This window comes from Salvelinus sp. IW2-2015, linkage group LG30 (assembly GCF_002910315.2).
Source record: "Salvelinus sp. IW2-2015 linkage group LG30, ASM291031v2, whole genome shotgun sequence".
NCBI classification, from domain to species: Eukaryota; Metazoa; Chordata; class Actinopteri; order Salmoniformes; family Salmonidae; genus Salvelinus; species Salvelinus sp. IW2-2015.
In genome coordinates this window covers 19,877,239-19,896,992 of record NC_036869.1, presented here as the reverse complement: position 1 = coordinate 19,896,992, position 19,754 = coordinate 19,877,239, and the positions used below count along the sequence as shown (strand labels likewise).

The window sequence follows — 19,754 nt, the reverse complement described above, 5'->3', positions numbered from 1 at the left end:
TATTGCTTTCCTATGCACTTCTCAGTATTTGGTATTCAGGCTTACTTTATTGTCACATAACGTGCTCTGCAGGTGTGGCTACCTTGGGCGCTCTGAATACATTTTATTAAACCACTGAAAACCCTCCAACTCGCTGGCCAACAGATTTTCTTGCGTAGTTTTCATTCAATAGGGTTTTCAGTACATTTATCTTAAGCCATCCCTTTAATTAAATACAGTGTACTTTTTTGTTAGAATTTTTGTCCCCAGACTAGAATATATTGAGGCAAATGTGTTCAAAATATTAGCTTTCTTTCATTGATCCCTATCTAAATACGTGCATATTTGTTTCCGTTTCAGCACCAATTGGTCTGGTCTTGTAGATTATTTCAGTTTAGGAAAGTATTTGTTGAATCATTAACAGGTTTGGAAGAGCCTTTGCGAACGAAAGGAAAAACGGTGGTTTGATGCATTCTGAAAATGAGTATTTTTCTATATTATCAAGCGTTACTAATGATCCTCAGCAACAACCACACGTCCGTGATGGCATCTACAGAGGAAGCAAATGAAGGTATACAAAACAATGTGATTAAATGGAATGATAAGGTAGACTATACCAACTGAAGGGAACTAATATTAAATTGGCAGTTGAATATCTGCGGTTATTAGGCTTTCTGACGGTCGATACTGATAGTGGCTAATATTTAACATAATAGGAGACAGAAATCCAGGGTTACCTATAATTAAGACATACAAGATTGAAAGTTTAAACGTCGTACAATATAAATTCTGCATAATAGCACAGCATTTCATAAACTTTACTGTGGGGAATGTTGATATGCTTCAGTTTGCTGCCATATGACTGGTTTCACGTTCATCTCCAGCGATTTATAAGGTAAAACAGATCTAAAAGTCGGATTTATATTTACAATTCCCTTATCCAAACGGATTACTCCTTTACCTAGCTCTTATCAATAGCTCAAGTTGTAAATGTACAGTGCATGGAGAATACTTCATTTTTTCCCGAAATAACACCACATGCTTTTCCCACTTGGAACCATAGGTTCGCTCGACCTTATTCATGGTTTCCTCACAAGTAAAGATGGGGGAATTAAGGAATATATGGCATATCTCTAGACACRCCTTCATTTATTAGATATCCACCCCAAAAGAATAGCGGGTGAATTGCATGCTATTCAGTTCAAGGTCAGAATAGAAAGAAGTGCATATAAACTGAATTAAGTTCCATTTACGCACACTTTACGCAAGTCGGGAATTAGCCCATTGCTGAACAGTACTGTGAATCACGATGACTTGGAACTTTGACATATCTACTCGATATGTACATTCCCATAGTTTCCTTCCAAATGAAAGAAATTCCACATATGTTGATTATGTCGGCATAAATGATCAGTTTTGATAGGTTGATCATTCAAACACCTATATACACATACCATACATCAAATCAAATGTTATTTGTCATATACACGTGTTTAGCAGATCTTATTGCGGGTGTAGCGAAATGCTTGTTTCTAGCTGTAACCGTGCAGTAATCAATTTCACGACAATACACAAATCTAAAGGAATGGAATTAAGAATAAATACATATTGGGCGAGCAATKTCAGAGCGGCATAGACTTAGATACAGTAGGGTAGAATACAGTGTATACATGTGAGATGAGTAATGCAAAATATGTAAACATTCTTAAAGTGACCAGTGTTACATTATTAAAGTGGCCAGTGATTCCAAGTMTGTGTGTATATAGGGCAGCAGCCTCTAATGTGCTAGTGATGGCTATTTAACAGTCTGATGGCCTTGGGATAGAATATGTTTTTCAATCTCTCAGTCCCAGCTTTGATGCACCTGTACTGACCTCACCTTCTGGATGATCAGTGGCTCGGGTAGTTGTTGTCCTTGATGATCTTTTAGGCTTCGGGTGCTTTAGGTGTCCTGGAGGGCAGGTAGTTTGCCCCCAGTGATGTTGGGCAGACTGCACCACCCTCTGGAGACATATTGTATGTGTTATCACAATCTTTTCCACAAACCTTTCAAGGACATGTGGTGATGACGACAAGGGAATAGTGTATTCCTAGACGTGGCACAATCTTTCGTTTATCTGAAATCTGCATGTGTGGCAAATCCACCTGTCAGCGGGAGCTGAGGGGTGTATATAGCTTAATGTCCATTAATCACGGTACTCCATTCTGTTAATTTTTTGTTTCTGTTGGCCCCAGCCGCGAACTCAGGCTCTGCTCTGTGTGTAGTTAACTGACCCTCTCTGCCCATTCATCGCCATTTTACCTGTTGTTGTTGTTTTAGCTGATTAGCTGTTGTTGTCTCACCCGTTGTTGTCTTAGCTAGCTCTCCCAATCAACACCTGTGATTACTTTATGCCTCGCTGTATGTCTCTCTCAAATGTCAATATGCCTTGTATACTGTTGTTTAGGTTAGTTATTATTGTTTCAGTTTACAATGGAGCCCCTAGTTCCACTCATCATACTTCCTTTGTCCCACCTCCCACACATGCGGTGACCTCACCCATCATAACCAGCATGTCCAGAGATACAACCTCTCTTATCATCACTCAGTGCCTGGGCTTATCTCCGCTGTATCCGCACCCCACCATACCCCTGTCTGCACATTATGCCCTGAATCTATTCTACCACGCCCAGAAATCTGCTCCTTTTATTCTTTGTCCCTAACACTCTAGGCGACCAGTTTTGATAACCTTTAGCCATACCCTCATCTTACTCCTCTTCTGTTCCTCGGGTGGTGGGGTTAAACCCAGGCCCTGCATGTCCCCATGCACCCTCATTTGTTGACTTCTGTGATCGAAAAAGCCTTGGTTTCATGCATGTTAACATTAGAAGCCTTCTCCCTAAGTTTGTTTTACTCACTGCTTTAGCACACTCAGCCAACCCTGATGTCCTTGYCGTGTCTGAATCCTGGCTTAGGAAGGCCACCAAAAATTCGGAGATTTCCATACCCAACTACAACATTTTCCGTCAAGATAGGACTGCCAAAGTGGGAGGAGTTGCAATCTACTGCAGAGAGAGCCTGCAAAGTTCTGTCATACTTTCCAGGTCTATACCCAAACAGTTCGAACTTCTAATTTTTAAAATGAATCTCTCCAGAAATAAGTCTCTCTGCTATCGACCCCCCTCCGCTCCCAGCTGTGCCCTGGACACCATTTGTGAATTGATCGCCCCCCATCTAGCTTCAGAGTTCATTCTGTTAGGTGACCTAAACTGGGATATGCTTAACACCCCGGCAGTCCTACAATCTAAGCTAGATGCCCTCAATCTCACACAAATCATCAAGGAACCCACCAGGTACAACCCTAAATCCGTAAACATTGGGAACCCTCATAGACATAAATCCTGACCAACTGCCCCCCAATACACCTCTGCTGTTTACATTACATTTACATTTAAGTCATTTAGCAGACGCTCTTATCCATAGGCGACTTACAAATTGGTGGCATTCACCTTATGACATCCAGTGGAACAGCCACTTACAATAGTGCATCTAAATCTTTTAAGGGGGGGGGGGGTGAGAAGGATTACTTTATCCTATCCTAGGTATTCCTTAAAGAGGGTGGGGTTTCAGGTGTCTCCGGAAGGTGGTGATTGACTCCGCTGTCCTGGCGTCGTGAGGGAGTTTGTTCCACCATTGGGGGGCCAGAGCGGCGAACAGTTTTGACTGGGCTGAGCGGGAACTGTACTTCCTCAGTGGTAGGGAGGCGAGCAGGCCAGAGGTGGATGAACGCAGTGCCCTTGTTGGGTGTAGGGCCTGATCAGAGCCTGGAGGTACTGAGGTGCCGTTCCCCTCACAGCTCCGTAGGCAAGCACCATGGTCTTGTAGCGGATGCGAGCTTCAACTGGAAGCCAGTGGAGAGAGCGGAGGAGCGGGGTGACGTGAGGAACTTGGGAAGGTTGAACACCAGACGGGCTGCGGCGTTCTGGATGAGTTGTAGGGGTTTAATGGCACAGGCAGGGAGCCCAGCCAACAGCGAGTTGCAGTAATCCAGACGGGAGATGACAAGTGCCTGGATTAGGACCTGCGCCGCTTCCTGTGTGAGGCAGGGGTCGTACTCTGCGGATGTTGTAGAGCATGAACCTACAGGAACGGGCCACCGCCTTGATGTTAGTTGAGAACGACAGGGTGTTTCCAGGATCACGCCAAGGTTCTTAGCGCTCTGGGAGGAGGACACAATGGAGTTGTCAACCGTGATGGCGAGATCATGGAACGGGCAGTCCTCCCCGGGGAGAAGAGCAGCTCCGTCTTGCCGAGGTTCAGTGCGAGGTGGTGACCCGTCATCCACACTGATATGTCTGCCAGACATGCAGAGATGCGATTCGCCACCTGGTCATCAGAAGGGGAAAGGAGAAGAATTAGTTGTGTGTCGTCTGCATAGCAATGATAGGAGAGACCATGTAGGTTATGACAGAGCCAAGTGACTTGTGTATAGCGAGAATAGGAGAGGGCCTAGAACAGAGCCTGGGGGACACCAGTGGTGAGGAGCACGTGGTGAGGAGACAGATTCTCGCCACGCCACCTGGTAGGAGCGACCTGTCAGGTAGGACGCAATCCAAGCGGTGGGCCGCGCCGGAGATGCCCAACTCGGAGGGGTGGAGAGGAGGATCTGATGGTTCACAGTATCGAAGCAGCCGATAGGTCTAGAAGGATGAGAGCAGAGGAGAGAGAGTTAGCTTTAGCAGTGCGGAGCGCCTCCGTGATACAGAGAAGAGCAGTCTCAGTTGAATGACTAGTCTTGAAACCTGACTGATTTGGATCAAGAAGGTCATTCTGAGAGAGATAGCGGAGAGCTGGCCAAGGACGGCACGTTCAAGAGTTTTGAGAGAAAAAGAAAAGAAGGGATACTGGTCTGTAGTTGTTGACATCGGAGGGATCGAGTGTAGGTTTTTTCAGAAGGGGTGCAACTCTCGCTCTTCTGAAGACGGAAGGGACGTAGCCAGCGGTCAGGGATGAGTTGATGAGCGAGGTGAGGTAAGGGAGCAGGTCTCCGGAAATGGTCTGGAGAAGAGAGAGGAGGGGATAGGGTCAAGCGGCAGGTTGTTGGCGGCCGGCCGTCACAAGACGCGAGATTTCATCTGGAGAGAGAGGGGAGAAAGAGGTCAGAGCACAGGGTAGGGCAGTGTGAGCAGAACCAGCGGTGTCGTTTGACTTAGCAAACGAGGATCGGATGTCGTCGACCTTCTTTTCAAAAATGGTTGACGAAGTCATCTGCGAGAGGGGAGGAGGGGGGAGGGGGAGGAGGATTCAGGAGGGAGGAGAAGGTGGCAAAGAGCTTCCTAGGGTTAGAGGCAGATGCTTGGAATTTAGAGTGGTAGAAAGTGGCTTTAGCAGCAGAGACAGAAGAGGAAATGTAGAGAGAGGGGTGAAAGGATGCCAGGTCCGCAGGGAGCGGAGTTTTCCTCCAATCCGCTCGGCTGCCCGGAGCCCTGTTCTGTGAGCTCGCAATGAGTCGTCGAGCCACGGAGCAGGAGGGGAGGACCGAGCCGGCCTGGAGGATAGGGGACATAGAGAGTCAAAGGATGCAGAAAGGGAGGAGAGGAGGGTTGAGGAGGCAGAATCAGGAGATAGGTTGGAGAAGGTTTGAGCAGAGGGAAAGAGATGATAGGATGGAAGAGGAGAGGGTAGCGGGGGAGAGAGAGCGAAGGTTGGGACGGCGGGATACCATCCGAGTAGGGGGCAGTGTGGGAAGTGTTGGATGAGAGCGAGAGGGAAAAGGATACAAGGTAGTGGTCGGAGACTTGGAGGGGAGTTGCAATGAGGTTAGTGGAAGAACAGCATCTAGTAAAGATGAGGTCGAGCGTATTGCCTGCCTTGTGAGTAGGGGGGAAGGTGAGAGGGTGAGGTCAAAAGAGGAGAGGAGTGGAAAGAAGGAGGCAGAGAGGAATGAGTCAAAGGTAGACGTGGGAGGTAAAGTCGCCCAGAACTGTGAGAGGTGAAGCCGTCCTCAGGAAAGGAGCTTATCAAGGCATCAAGCTCATTGATGAACTCTCCGAGGTAACCTGGAGGGCGATAAATGATAAGGATGTTAAGCTTGAAAGGGCTGGTAACTGTGACAGCATGGTATTCAAAGGAGGCGATAGAAGATGGGTAAGGGGAGAAAGAGAGAATGTCCACTTGGGAGAGATGAGGATCCCGGTGCCACCACCCCGCTGACCAAAGCTCTCGGGGTGTGCGAGAAAACGTGGGCGGACGAAGAGAGAGCAGTAGGAGTAGCAGTGTTATCTGTGGTTATCCATGTTTCCGTCAGTGCCAAGAAGTCGAGGGGACTGGAGGAGGCATTAGGCTGAGATGAACTCTGCCTTGTTGGCCGCAGATCGGCAGTTCCAGAGGCTACCGGAGACCTGGAACTCCACGTGGGTCGTGCGCGCTGGGACCACCAGATTAGGGTGGCCGCGGCCACGCGGTGTGGAGCGTTTGTATGGTCTGTGCAGAGAGGAAGAGAACAGGGATAGACAGACACATAGTTGACAGGCTACAGAAGAGACTACGCTAATGCAAAGGAGATTGGAATGACAAGTGGACTACGCGTCTCGAATGTTCAGAAAGTTAAGCTTACGTAGCAAGAATCTTATTGACTAAAATGATTAAGATGATACAGTACTGCTGAAGTAGGCTAGCTGGCAGTGGCTGCGTTGTTGACTTTGTAGGCTAGCTGGCAGTGGCTGCGTTGTTGACACTACACTAATCAAGTCGTTCCGTTGAGTGTAATAGTTTCTACAGTGCTGCTATTTCGGGGGCTAGCTGGCTAGCTAGCAGTGTTGATTACGTTACGTTGCGTTAAAAGAACGACAATAGCTGGCTAGCTAACCTAGAAAATCGCTCTAGACTACACAATTATCTTTGATACAAAGACGGCTATGTAGCTAGCTATGTAGCTACTACGATCAAACAAATCAAACCGTTGTACTGTAATGAAATGAAATGAAAATGTGATACTACCTGTGGAGCGAAGCGGAATGCGACCGGGTTGTTGAGTGCGGAAATTCTTTCGGTAGACGTTGGCTAGCTGTTGGCTAGCTAGCAGTGTTCTCCTACGTTAAGGACGACAAATAGCTGGCTAGCTAACCTCGGTAAATTAAGATAATCACTCTAAAACTACACACTCTAAACTACACAATATTCTTGGATACGAAGACAGCAAAGACAACTATGTAGCTAGCTAACACTACACTAATCAAGTCGTTCAGTTGAGTGTAATAGTTGCTACAGTGCTGCTATTCGGTAGAACGGTGGACGTTTGCTAGCTGGCTAGCTGCTGGGCAGATAGCAGTGTAGACTGCGTTAGGACAACGAAATACGAGAATTACGCAATTATCTTTGATACAAAGACGGCTATGTAGCTAGCTAAGAAGAAATTGCTAAGATTAGACAAATCAAACCGTTGCACTAAATGAAATGTAATGAAATGTAATGAAAAGGTATACTACCTGCGGACCAAAGTGCGAATCGGACCTGCTCCTCCAACCCGGAGGTTTTCAATCAGGATCTCAGCGATCACTGCGTCATTGCCTGTATCCGCTATGGGTCCGCGGTCAAACGACCACTCCTCATCACTGTTCAAACGCTCCCTAAAACACTTCTGCAAGCAGGCCTTTCTATCGACCTGGCCCGGGTATCCTGGAAGGATATCGACCTCATCCCGTCAGTCGAGGATGCCTGGTCATTCTTTAAAAGTAATTTCCTCACCATCTTAGATAAGCATGCCCCGTCGGTCACCACCGATAAATCCATGATAATCGAAAATTTCAATAAGCATTTCTCACCGGCTGGCCATGCCTTCCTCCTGGCTACTCCAACCAACAGCAACCCCCCCCCCCCCCGTAGCTACTCGCCCAAGCCTCCCCAGCTTCTCCTTCACCCAAATCCAGATAGCAGATGTTCTGAAAGAGCTGCAAAACCTGGACCCGTACAAATCAGCTGGGCTAGACAATCTTGGACCCTCTCTTTCTAAAAACTATCCGCCGCCATTGTTGCAACCCCTATTACCAGCCTGTTCAACCTCTCTTTCGTATCGTCCGAGCCCCTAGAGATTGGAAAGCTGCCGCGGTCATCCCCCTCTTCAAAGGGGTGGACACCCTAGACCCAAACTGTTACAGACCTATATCCATCCTGCCCTGCCTATCTAAAGTCTTCGAAAGCCAAGTTAATAAACAGATCACTGACCATTTCGAATCCCACCATACCTTCTTCGCTGTGCAATCCGGTTTCCGAACCGGTCACGGGTGCTCCTCAGCCACGCTCAAGGTCCTGAATGATATCATAACGCCATCGATAAAAGACAGTACCATGCAGCCGTCTTCATCGACCTGGCCAAGGCTTTCGACTCTGTCAATCACCTTATTCTTATCGGCAGACTCAATAGCCTTGGTTTTTCTAATGACTGCCTCGCCTGGTTCACCAACTACTTTGCAGACAGAGTTCAGTGTGTCAAATCAGAGGCATGTTGTCCGGACCTCTGGCAGTCTCTATGGGGGTACCACAGGGTTCAGTTCTCGGGGCGACTCTTTTCTCTGTATATATCAATGATGTCGCTCTTGCTGCGGGCCATTCCCTGATCCTCCTCTACGCAGACGACACCATTCTGTATACTTCTGGCCCTTCCTTGGACACTGTGCTAACTAGCCTCCAAACGAGTGTCAATGCCATACAACACTCTTTCCGGGCCTCCAACTGCTCTTAAACGTAGTAAAACCAAATGCATGCTTTTCAACCGTTCGCTGCCCACACCCGCCCCCGACTAGCATCACCACCCTGGACGCTTCCGACCTAGAATATGTGGACAACTATAAATACCTAGGTGTTATGGTTACACTTTAAACTCTCTCTTCCAGACTCATATTAAACATCTCCAATCCAAAATCAAATCTAGAATCGGCTTTCTATTTTGCGACAAAGCCTCGTGTCACTCACGCCGCCAAACTTACCCTAGTAAAACTGACCATCCTACCGATCCTCGACTTCGGCGATGTCATCTACAAATAGCTTCCAATACTCTACTCAGCAAACTGGATGCAGTTTATCACAGTGCCATCCGTTTTGTTACCAAATCACCTTATACCACCCACCACTGCGACCTTATGTTCTAGTTGGCTGGCCCTCGCTACATATTCGTCGCCAGACCCACCTGGGCTCCAGGTCATCTATAAGTCTATGCTAGGTAAAGCTCCGCCTTATCTCAGTTCACTGGTCACGATAACAACACCCACCCGTAGCACACGCTCCAGCAGGTATATTTCACTGGTCACCCCCACAGCCAATTCCCCCTTTGGCCRCCTTTCCTTCCAGTTCTCTGACTGGAACGAATTGCAAAAATCACTGAAGCTGGAGACTCATATCTCCCTCATTAACTTTAAGCATCAGCTGTCAGAGCAGCTCACAGATCACTGCACCTGTACATAGCCCATCTGAAAATAGCCCATCCAACTACCTCATCCCCATACTGTTATTTATTTTTTTGCTCCTTTGCACCCCAGTATCTCTACTTGCACATTTATCACTCCAGTGTTTTAATTGCTAAATTGTAATTAGCTTGAGAGAAGAATTTTAGAAACTCCCCAAATAGAGGTGTGCCCAGCTTGTAGCTTCATACCCAAGAAGACACAAGGCTGTAATCCCTGCCAAAGGTGCTTCAACAAAGTACTGGGTAAAGGGTCTGAATACTTACGTAAATGTGGTATTTCAGTTTTCTATTTTTAAAACATTTTCTAACATTCCTAAACCTGTTTTTGCTTTTTCATATTAATACATTTTAGAATAAGATTGTAACGTAACAATGTGGAACAAGTCAAGGGGCATGAATACTTTCTGAATGCACTGCATGCTGTGGATGATGTATTAAACCACTCAGACACATCAAATATACAGTTGTCCTTCTGAACTGAGCTGCAGGAAGAGAAGGAAATTGCTCACGGATATCACCATAAGGCCATTGATTTTAAAACATCTACGGAGTTCAATGGCTGCAATGGGAGAACTGAGGATGGATCAACAACATTATATTGACTCCACAATAGTTACCTGAATGACAGAGTAAAAATAATACAAATATTCCAAAACATGCATCCTGTATGCAAAAAGGCACTGGGGTATTCCACCCCAGAAAAACACAGCAAATGAATATACTTTGTGGCCTAAATGCAAAGCCTTATGTTCAGAGCAAATCCAGCACAACACATTACTGAGTAACTGCCTCCTTATTTTCAAGCATGGTAGTGGCTGCATCATGGTATGCTTGACATTGGCAAAGTTTGTCAGGATAAAAAGAAACGGGATGGAGTTAAGCACAAGCAAAATCCTAGAGGAAAACCTGCTTCAGTCTGCTTTACACCAGACATTGGGAGAGTAATTCACCTTTCAGCATGACAATAACTTAAAAAACAAGGCCAAAATCTGCACTGGAGTTGCTTACTGTCACACCCTGATCTGTTTCACTGGTCTTGTGCTTGTCTCCACCCCCCACCAGGTGTCTCCCATTTTTCGCCATTATCCCCTGTGTATTTATACCTGTGTTGCCAGTTCGTCTTGGGTTGTCAGGTCTTACCAGCGTGTTTTTGTTTTCTAGTCTTCCGGGTTCTGACATTTCTGCCTGTCCTGACCCTGAGCCTGCCTTCCGTCCTGTACCTGCCTGACTCTGACCTGGTTTACGAACTTCTGCTTGCCCTCGACCTGCCTTTTGCCTGCCCCTTTGTTATATTAAATATTCTGAGAATCAAACTATCTGCCTCCTGTGTCTGCATCTGGATCATATCCTGAGTTGTAATACTTACTAAGAAGACAGTGAGTGTTCCTAAGTGACCAAGTCACAGTTTTCACTTAAATAATCTTAAATCTATGGCAAGATTTGAACATTTCTGTCTAGCCATGATCCCCAACACCTTGACAGAGCTTGAAGAATTTTGAGAAGAATAATGGGCAAATATTGCACAACCCAGGTGTGCAAAGCACTAAGAGACTTGTATTTATTTAATCAAGGTATGTTMGTGTTTATTTTTCATTTAAAAAATATATATATTKAAAAATGCTCAAATCTTTCTTCCAATTTGGCAATAGTGTTTTCTTGTGTAGATCATTAAGAAAAAAACAATTTAATCCCACTATATAACACAATAAAATGTGAAGAAGAAATCTTAAGAAATCCATGGGGGGTGACGATTCCCTCTGTACGGTCATCTAGTCATTTTATTCATCATTCAAGAGGCCATTATTTTTGGTTAGACTTCATCAGAGCCTCTGTCTCAGAGCAGGAAAAAAAACTGCCTAATGAGAGGAGTCCAACCAACAGCCAGCAACATGCTGAAAATGGTACAGTAGGCTTAAAGTGGCAATCAGCTGTAGAAACAATAACAAAGCAGCCTCCCCTGGAGAAATTAAATCACTCTCAAATTCATAGACAGAGGTATGGATGCAATGATTGACCATCCATGATATGACAATTATAGTTTTAACCATGTTTTGGGGCTATATGACAAGATGGTGCCGAAGAACATGACTGACGATTTACAAGTCTCGAGGTATTGCTCGCCTGAGGTAGAAATCAAATCAAATCAAGAGTACCTTATGATAAGCTGTAGACCACACTATCTACCAAGAGAGTTCTCATCTATTATTCGTAGCCGTCTATTTACCACCACAGAACGAAGCTGCCACGAAGACCATTCTCAACCAACTCTATAAGGCCATAAGTAAAGAAGAAAATGCTCACCCAGAAGTGGCGCTCCTAGTGGCCGGGGACTTTAAACTTAAATCAGTTTTACCAMATTTTTACCAGCATGTCACATGTGAAACCAAAGAAAAAAATATCCTAGACCACCTTTACTCCACACACAGAGATGCATACCAAGCTGTCCTCTTCCCTACATTTGGCAAATCTGACCATCATTCTATCCTCCTGATTCCTGCTTACAAGCAAAAACTAAATCAGGATGTACCAGTGACTCGCTCAGTACGGAAGTGGTCAGATGGTCAGTGGTCAGACGCGGATGCTACAATACAGGACTGTTTTGCTAGCACAGACTGGAATATGTTCTGGGATTTATCCAATGGCATTGAGGAGTACACCACCTCAGTCATTGGCTTCATCAATAAGTGCATCGACGACGTCGTCTCCACAGTGACTGTATGTACATATCCCAACCAGAAGCCATGGATTACAGGCAAAATCCGCATCAAGCTAAAGGCTAGAGCTTCCCCTTTCAAGGAGCGAGAGACTAATCCGGACGCTTATAAGAAATCCCGCTATGCCCTCAGATGAACCATCAAACAAGCAAAGCGTCAATACAGGATTAAGATTGAGCTGCTCAGTGGCGCGAGCCCACCAGACGAGCTAAATGCCTTTTATGCTCGCTTCGAGGCAAGCAACACTGAAGCATGCACGAGAGCACCAGCTGTTCTGGATGACTGTGTGATAACGCTCTCGGTAACCGATGTGAGTAAGACCTTTAAACAGTTCAACATTCACAAAGCCGCTGGGCCAGACGGATTACCAGGACGTGTACTCAAAGCATGCGCGGACCAACTATCAAGTGTCTTCACTGGCATTTTCAAACTCTCCCTGACCGAGTCTGTAATACCTACATGTTTCAAGCAGACCACCATAGTCCCTGTGCCCAAGAAAGCGAAGGTAACCTGCCTAAATGATTACCGCCCTGTGGCACTCACGTCGGAAGCCATGAAGTGCTTTGAAAGGCTGGTCATGGCTCACATCAACAGCATCCTCCCGGATACCCTAGACCCACTCTAATTCGCATACCGCCCCAACAGATCCACTGATGAAACAATTTCAATCGCACTCCACAGTGCCCTTTCTCACCTGGACAAAAGGAACATCAATGTGAGAATGCTGCTCATTGACTACAGCTTAGCGTTCAACACCATAGTGCCCACTAAGCTAGCACTAAACACCTTCCTCTGCAACTGGATCCTGGACTTCCTGATGGGCCGCCCCCAGGTGGTAAGAGTAYGGAACAACACGTCTGCCACGCTGATCCTTAACACTGGGGCCCCTCAGGGGTGTGTACTTAGTCCCCTCCTGTATTCCCTGTTCACCTACGACTGCGTAGCCATACACGACTCCAACACCATCATTAAGTTTGCTGACGACACAACAGTGGTAGGCCTAATGAGACGGCCTATAGGGAGGAGGTCAGAGAACTGTCAGTGTGGTGCCAGGACAACAACCTCTCTCTCGATGTGAGCAAGACAAAGGAGCTGGTCGTGTACTACAGGAAAAAGCGGGCTGAACAGGCCCCCATTAACATCAACGGGGCTGTAGTGGAGCGGGTCGAGAGTTTCAAGTTCCTTGTTGTCCACATCACCAACGAACTATCATGGTCCAAACACACCAAGACAGTCGTGAAGAGGGCACGACAAAACCTTTTCCCCCTCAGGAGACTGAAAAGATTTGGCATGGGTCCCCAGATCCTCAAAAGGTTCTACAGCTGCACCATCGAGAGCATCCTGACCGGTTGCATCACCACCTGGTATGGCAAMTGCTCAGCATCTGACCGTAACGCGCTACAGAGGGTTGTGCAAACGGCCCAGTACATCCCTGTGGCCAAGCTTCCTGTCATCCAGGACCTATACAATAGGCGGTATCAGAGGAAAGCCTTTAAAATTGTCAGACTCCAGTCACCCAAGTTATAGACTTTCTCTGCTACCGCATGGCAAGCGGTACCGGAGCGTCAAGTCTAGGACCAAAAGGCTCCTCAACAGCTTCTACCCCCAAGCCATAAGACTGCTGAACAATTAATCAAAATCACCACAGGGCAATTTACATTGACACCCCCCCACACTTTTTATTATTACTTTTTATTTTAGTCTACTTGGTAAATATTTTCTTAACTCTTCTTGAACTGCACTGTTAGGGATAGGCATCCCGCTAGCAGRACAACTTCCGGTGAAACTGGAGGGCGCGCAATTCAAATAAATAATCATAAAGATTATGGATATTAAACATTTAGGTACATATCAGTGTCTTATATYGACTGAAAGCTTAAATTCTTGTTAATCTAACTGCGTTGTCCGATTTACAGTAGCTATTACAGTGAAAACATGCCATGCGATTGTTTGAGGATGGCCCCCCACATCAAAATATTTTTCCACCCGCACAGGTTTCATACATTCATAAATAACGATTAAATATTCATATACTTTTTGAAAATCTTCCTCTGATTTGTCATCCAAAGGGTCCCAGCTATAACATGTAGTGTCATTTTGTTAGATAAAATCCTTCTTTATATCCCAAAAAGTCTGTTTAGTTGGCGCCATCGATTTGAATAATCCACTTGTTCAACATGCAGAGAAAGGAATCCAAAAATCTACCCCTAAACTTTGTTTCAACAAGTCAAAATACATTTCTTTTTACTCCTCAGATACCCTAAAATGTAATCAAACTATAATATTTCTTACGGAAAGAAGTATGTTCAATGGGAAACCGATTTTAGCAGGTGCGTACTGTCTTCATGGTGCGCACAAACACGAATTTCCAAGACGGTGTCCCTGTACTAAAATGTATGTATCTTWTTTTTTTTTWACATAGACTGCTGACACCCTGTGGAAGCCATAGGAATTGCATCCAGGGAGCTAATTTTCAATATGACCTTTTACTTGCCTTTCTAAGAGGATGGTCTCTCTCAACAACAAAAAAATTCTGGTTGGTTTTTCTTTGGATTTTCTCCTACCATATCTATTGTGTTATATTCTCCTACATTATTTTAACATTTCTACAAACTTCAAAGTGTTTTATTTCCAATGGTACCAATTATATCCATATCCTGGCTTCAGTGCCTGAGCAACAGGCAGTTTACTTTGGGCACGTCATTCAGGCGGAAATGGAGAAAAAAGGGGTCTAGTCCTAAGTTAAGGGCTTGTAAGTAAGCATTTCACGGTAAAGTCCACACTTGTATTCGGCCTGTGACAAAGTTTGATTTGATTTATATAGTTTGTTCACATTTTCTTTGTATAYAAACATTGGAGTAAAAAAAGTTTATCTTGGGTTCTGATGGGGTATGACAGTGATAGCTACTGATGCAGGAAAAAAATGGTGGAGTAAAAAAAGTTGTGTCTTTTGCTAACGTGGTTAGCTAATAGATTTACATATTKTGTCTTCCCTGTAAAACATTTTAAAAATCAGAAATGATGGCTGATTTCACAAGATCTGTATCTTTCATCTGGTGTCTTGGACTTGTGATTTAATGATATTTAGATGCTTGTATTTACTTGTGACGCTATGCTAGGCTATGCTAGTCAGCTTTTTTACTGTGGGGGGTGCTYCCGGATCCGGGTTTGGTAGCAAGTAGAAGTTAAACTAAGCTCATGGGGCTTTTATGAGTTATATTCTTCAAGAAGGAATGCTTATATAAAATGTTCAAAAAATATATAAAAGTTCAAAAATGGATGTAGCAACTGCTGATTGTCCCTTTAACATTACTACATTTTCATTCCACTTATATTGATGTGTATCCCTTAGCTGGTTGTATTGCATTCAATTACTTCTATATTGAACATAAATTAAAGATTCAAGTTCAAGTTTTGACTTGCAATGTGATATGTAAACTCAGCAAAAAAAGAAACGTCCTCTAACTGTCAACTGCGTTTATTTTCAGCAAACTTAACATGTGTAAATATTTGTTTGAACACAAGATTCAACAACTGAGACATAAACTGAACAAGTTCCAACAGAATTCCAACTAAATCCAATTTCTAACAGAAATAGAATAATGTGTCCCTGAACAAAGGGGGGGTCAAAATAAAAAGTAACAGTCAGTATCTGGTGTGGCCACCAGCTGCATTAAGTACTGCAGTGCATCTCCTCCTCGAGGACTGCACCAGATTTGCCAGTTCTTGCTGTGAGATGTTACCCCACTCTTCCACCAAGGCACCTGCAAGTTCCCGGACATTTCTGGGGGGAATGGCCCTAGCCCTCACCCTCCGATCCAACAGGACCCAGACGTGCTCAATGGGATTGAGATCCGGGCTCTTTGCTGGCCATGGCAAAACACTGACACTCCTGTCTTGCAGGGAATCACGCACAGAACGAGCAGTATGGCTGGTGACATTGTCATGATGGAGGGTCATGCACAGGAGCGATGTGCTTCCCTTGATGCATAATCCTCAAGTGAGGAATCTTATTGATTTACCATATGGCTCACCTAATCATGGCATCATCCTCTCCCCTTTTACTGTTTCTTCCTTTTCAACCAGCGAGCGGTTGTGGAGAGAACCTGTACATGGTCCAGCAACAAGAGCTACTGGAGCAATGTCATCCAGTCCTGGGCTGACGAGGTGAAGGACTTCCAGTATGGAGTGGGATCATGAAAGGGCGGTGTTCATCGGCCACTACACACAGGTGCATCTAAGTACTGTTTATAAACATATAGCAATGAATACCATCGATGTAGCTCTTTTCACCAAGGTCTCAATATGCTTTACAATCTGAAAGGCTAACTCACCTGTCATCCACCACTGGACCATGAGTGGTGGACAACCACCCACCATTTCAAAACATTTGCCTTTATCCTATAGATGAGTTAGCTGACAACGTCATGAAAACAATGCAAAATCTTTAATGCGGCAGAAGTCTGTGTTGTGATTCTGGATGGCCAGATAGCTAGCAACAATGTTATGAAGATGCCATGAGGGGAATCGTAGCTGGCTCGTTTCAGCTCGTTTTATCTGATTCTTGATACCATGTCTTGTTTTGACTGATGTCATGTCTATGCTAATATTGCAAAAGAATTGCTAGCTAGCTAACCAACAAGTGTAATTATGTATTTGAGAGACAATAAGTGCTCATTGTGAAAATGTATTTATGTATTTAGCCTTCTCACAGTGCATCATTAACATACTATAGACACCTGTATTTAGATGTATTTACTTTTAAGTAAAGTATCCTAAGCCTGTGAATGAGCCTGTGTTTAGTTTMTGTGCTCAGGTTGTGTGGTACAGGTCCAACCAGATCAGCTGTGCCGTGGCACACTGCCCTAACTCCAACTACAAGTACTTCTACGTCTGTCACAACTGTTCTCCTTAAGTCCTTCTCTACAGGATCATACAGAATAAGACGTTAATGATCAACCCAATCACATGTCAAGTCTTCCTCAGTCTCTAGTTACCTATCCCTACTATGCTGTGGAATGTTATGGCTCAGATAATTTGTTAACTGTTTAATGTATTATTCTCTGACCTATTACAGTGGAAACTACAGCTACACCTAACCCTACAAGTCAGGATGCACCTGTGGGGACTCTTCTGGTGCCTGTGATAACAAACTGTGCAGTAAGTGGCCTAAAAGCAACACAATCAGTTAGCCTAGTGGTTAGAGCGTTGGGCCAGTAACTGAAAGGTTGTTGGATTGAATCCACGAGCTGACAAGGTACAAATATTTMATTCTGCCCCTGAGCAAGGCAGTTAACCCACTGTTCCCCAGGCGCCGAAGACGTGAATGTTGATTATGGCAGCCCCCCGCACCTCTCTGATTCAGAGGTTGGGTTAAATGCGGAAGACACATTTCAGTTTAAGGCATTCAGTTGTACAACTGACTAGGTCTTTCTCTTTCCCAATCAAACAATCAAACTCACATTTGTTAATGAACTCAGTTACTTTTGCCCTTTGTCTTTATATAAATATCTCACCCCCCTTAATACCCCCTCTCAAATTCTACAAGTCATTCTTGTATGCTACCATTTATTACTCCCTTTGCAACTTTATTACATTTTTGCAATCTTTTTGACACTTTCTGTCTCACTTTCTGTCTCATCTAGTTGCTTATTTCTATTATTCTCTTCCTCTCCCAGCAAACCCATGCCCCTATGCTGATAAGTACACCAACTGTGCTGAAGTGGTCGTGCAACCGCGCTGCAGCAACAGTGATGTCACCTCCTGGTGTCCTGCTTCCTGAAATTGCACCGATCAGATTGTCTGATCATCCAGAGACACATGCTGACCAATCAGCCTGATTGGACACAACAATCTCCTACTAAAGCTGATCATGATGAAGGTGTCATCCATTCTGTCATAATGGTCCTTTGGTTAAGTTGTTAAAAACACAAGATGCAACTATGCAATGAAGAAATTTAATGAAACTGATGTGATTTAAGGAACAATACTCACTCTCTCCCTTTCAGGCCTTTGGCTGCTTCTCTCCCAGTCTTTTCCAAACTGTTTTCAGGTCAGGTAGGGTAAAGAGCCCATAGTAAATTCCCCTCTGGCACACAATGATCTTGGCAAAACAGTACCCAAAGGGACAACATGTACCTGATGACTACATCTGAGGTGTTAGATGAGGGGGAGGGATGAACCAACTGATAGAGGTCTGCTTTTGGTAGGATCCAACACGGAAAAGTAAAACTTCACATACAATGGAGTCCCCCCAACAGAGCCCAATGTCAGAAATGATGACCCCTCTCTATTCACACCCTTTGGGTCATCCCATCAGTCTGTGCTTAACACAGTAGGACCGGAAGCAACCGCTTGGTTTAGGGACTTTGCATCCGCTAAATGAAAGAACAAACATGTCTATCTGGAACGTTCCACAATGTTTACCTTCTGACCGTGGCCCTGACTCAAAGTCAGATGAAATCTAACAAGGTGTATATTAGTTAGGTATAAATGTGTCAGTGGCACTTTGAAGAAAAAAATATTTTTACTGGTCGTCATCTGGTTTTCAAAGTTTACTTTCCACCCTCTTCTTGTAAAACTACATGACTCCCTCCCCAGTGAAAACAAGGCAAAGCAGTCTAGATGACAGTAACTGACAGTGAAGTGCAGGATACGAGGAGTAACATAGGAAGTGTCTCAGTAACACAGGAAGCTGGAGAGAGGACTTCCTGTCTGCTGAGGTGAGGACTTAATTGAGACCTTGGCATTCAGAGCTCTCACGTAACTCCTCAAGGTCAGAACTCTTCAAGTGAGGAGCTTGGCAGCAGATGTTTGAAGTTGTAGACAGAATCCGGACTCACTGATCCCCTTTGAATGAGGCTCTACATGGGTGTCTTACTCCTCCATGTTCACCCCCCACATGCCATTTTACTGGATTGATGGCCTGCCTCTGATGGTCAGGGATGGAGAGAGCAGAGGTAAGGCTGCCTCTCACCCGACTCTCCGTCCCTCCGCTCTGCCTCCATGTGCTTTGAAAAGGGGACACAGTCTTCCATCTGATGGAGAAACTCCAGTCGCGCTGAATTACTTCTGCCTCATGTACCAATTCATGTTGTTACACCTGTCTATATAATGTCCCACAGTTGACAGCGCATGTCAGAGCAAAAATCAAGCCATGAGGTCTAAGGAATTGTCCGTAGAGCTCCGGGACAGGATTGTTTCGAGGCACAGATCTGGGGAAGGGTACCAAAAAGTTTCTGCAGCACCCCAAGAACACAGTGGCCTCCATTATTCTTAAATGGATGAAGTTTGAAACCACCAAAACTCTTCCTTGAGCTGGCCGCCCAGCCAAACTGAGTAATCGGGGGAGAAGGGCCTTGGTCAGGGAGAAGATCAAGAACCCGATGGTCACTCTGACAGAGCTCCAGAGTTCCTCTGTGGAGATGGGAGAACCTTCCAGAAGGACAACCATCTCTGCAGCACTCCACCAATCAGGCCTTTTTGGTAGAGTGGCCAGACGGAAGCCACTCCTCAGTAAAAGGCACATGACAGCCTACTTGGAGTTTGCCAAAAGGCACCTTAAGGACTCTCAGACCATGAGAAACAAGATTCTCTGGTCTGATGAAACCAAGATTGAACT

At 45.0% G+C, this 19,754-nt stretch overlaps 1 long non-coding RNA gene across 1 annotated transcript; it reads left to right on the top strand.

Moving 5' to 3' along the window:
- Window positions 1-293: 293 nt before the first annotated feature.
- Window positions 294-19,371, top strand: LOC111955362 (uncharacterized). Its single transcript, XR_002876107.2, has 4 exons — window positions 294-550; window positions 16,220-16,364; window positions 17,211-17,293; window positions 17,812-19,371. It is a non-coding gene; the product is annotated as an uncharacterized lncRNA (long non-coding RNA).
- Window positions 19,372-19,754: the final 383 nt, after the last annotated feature.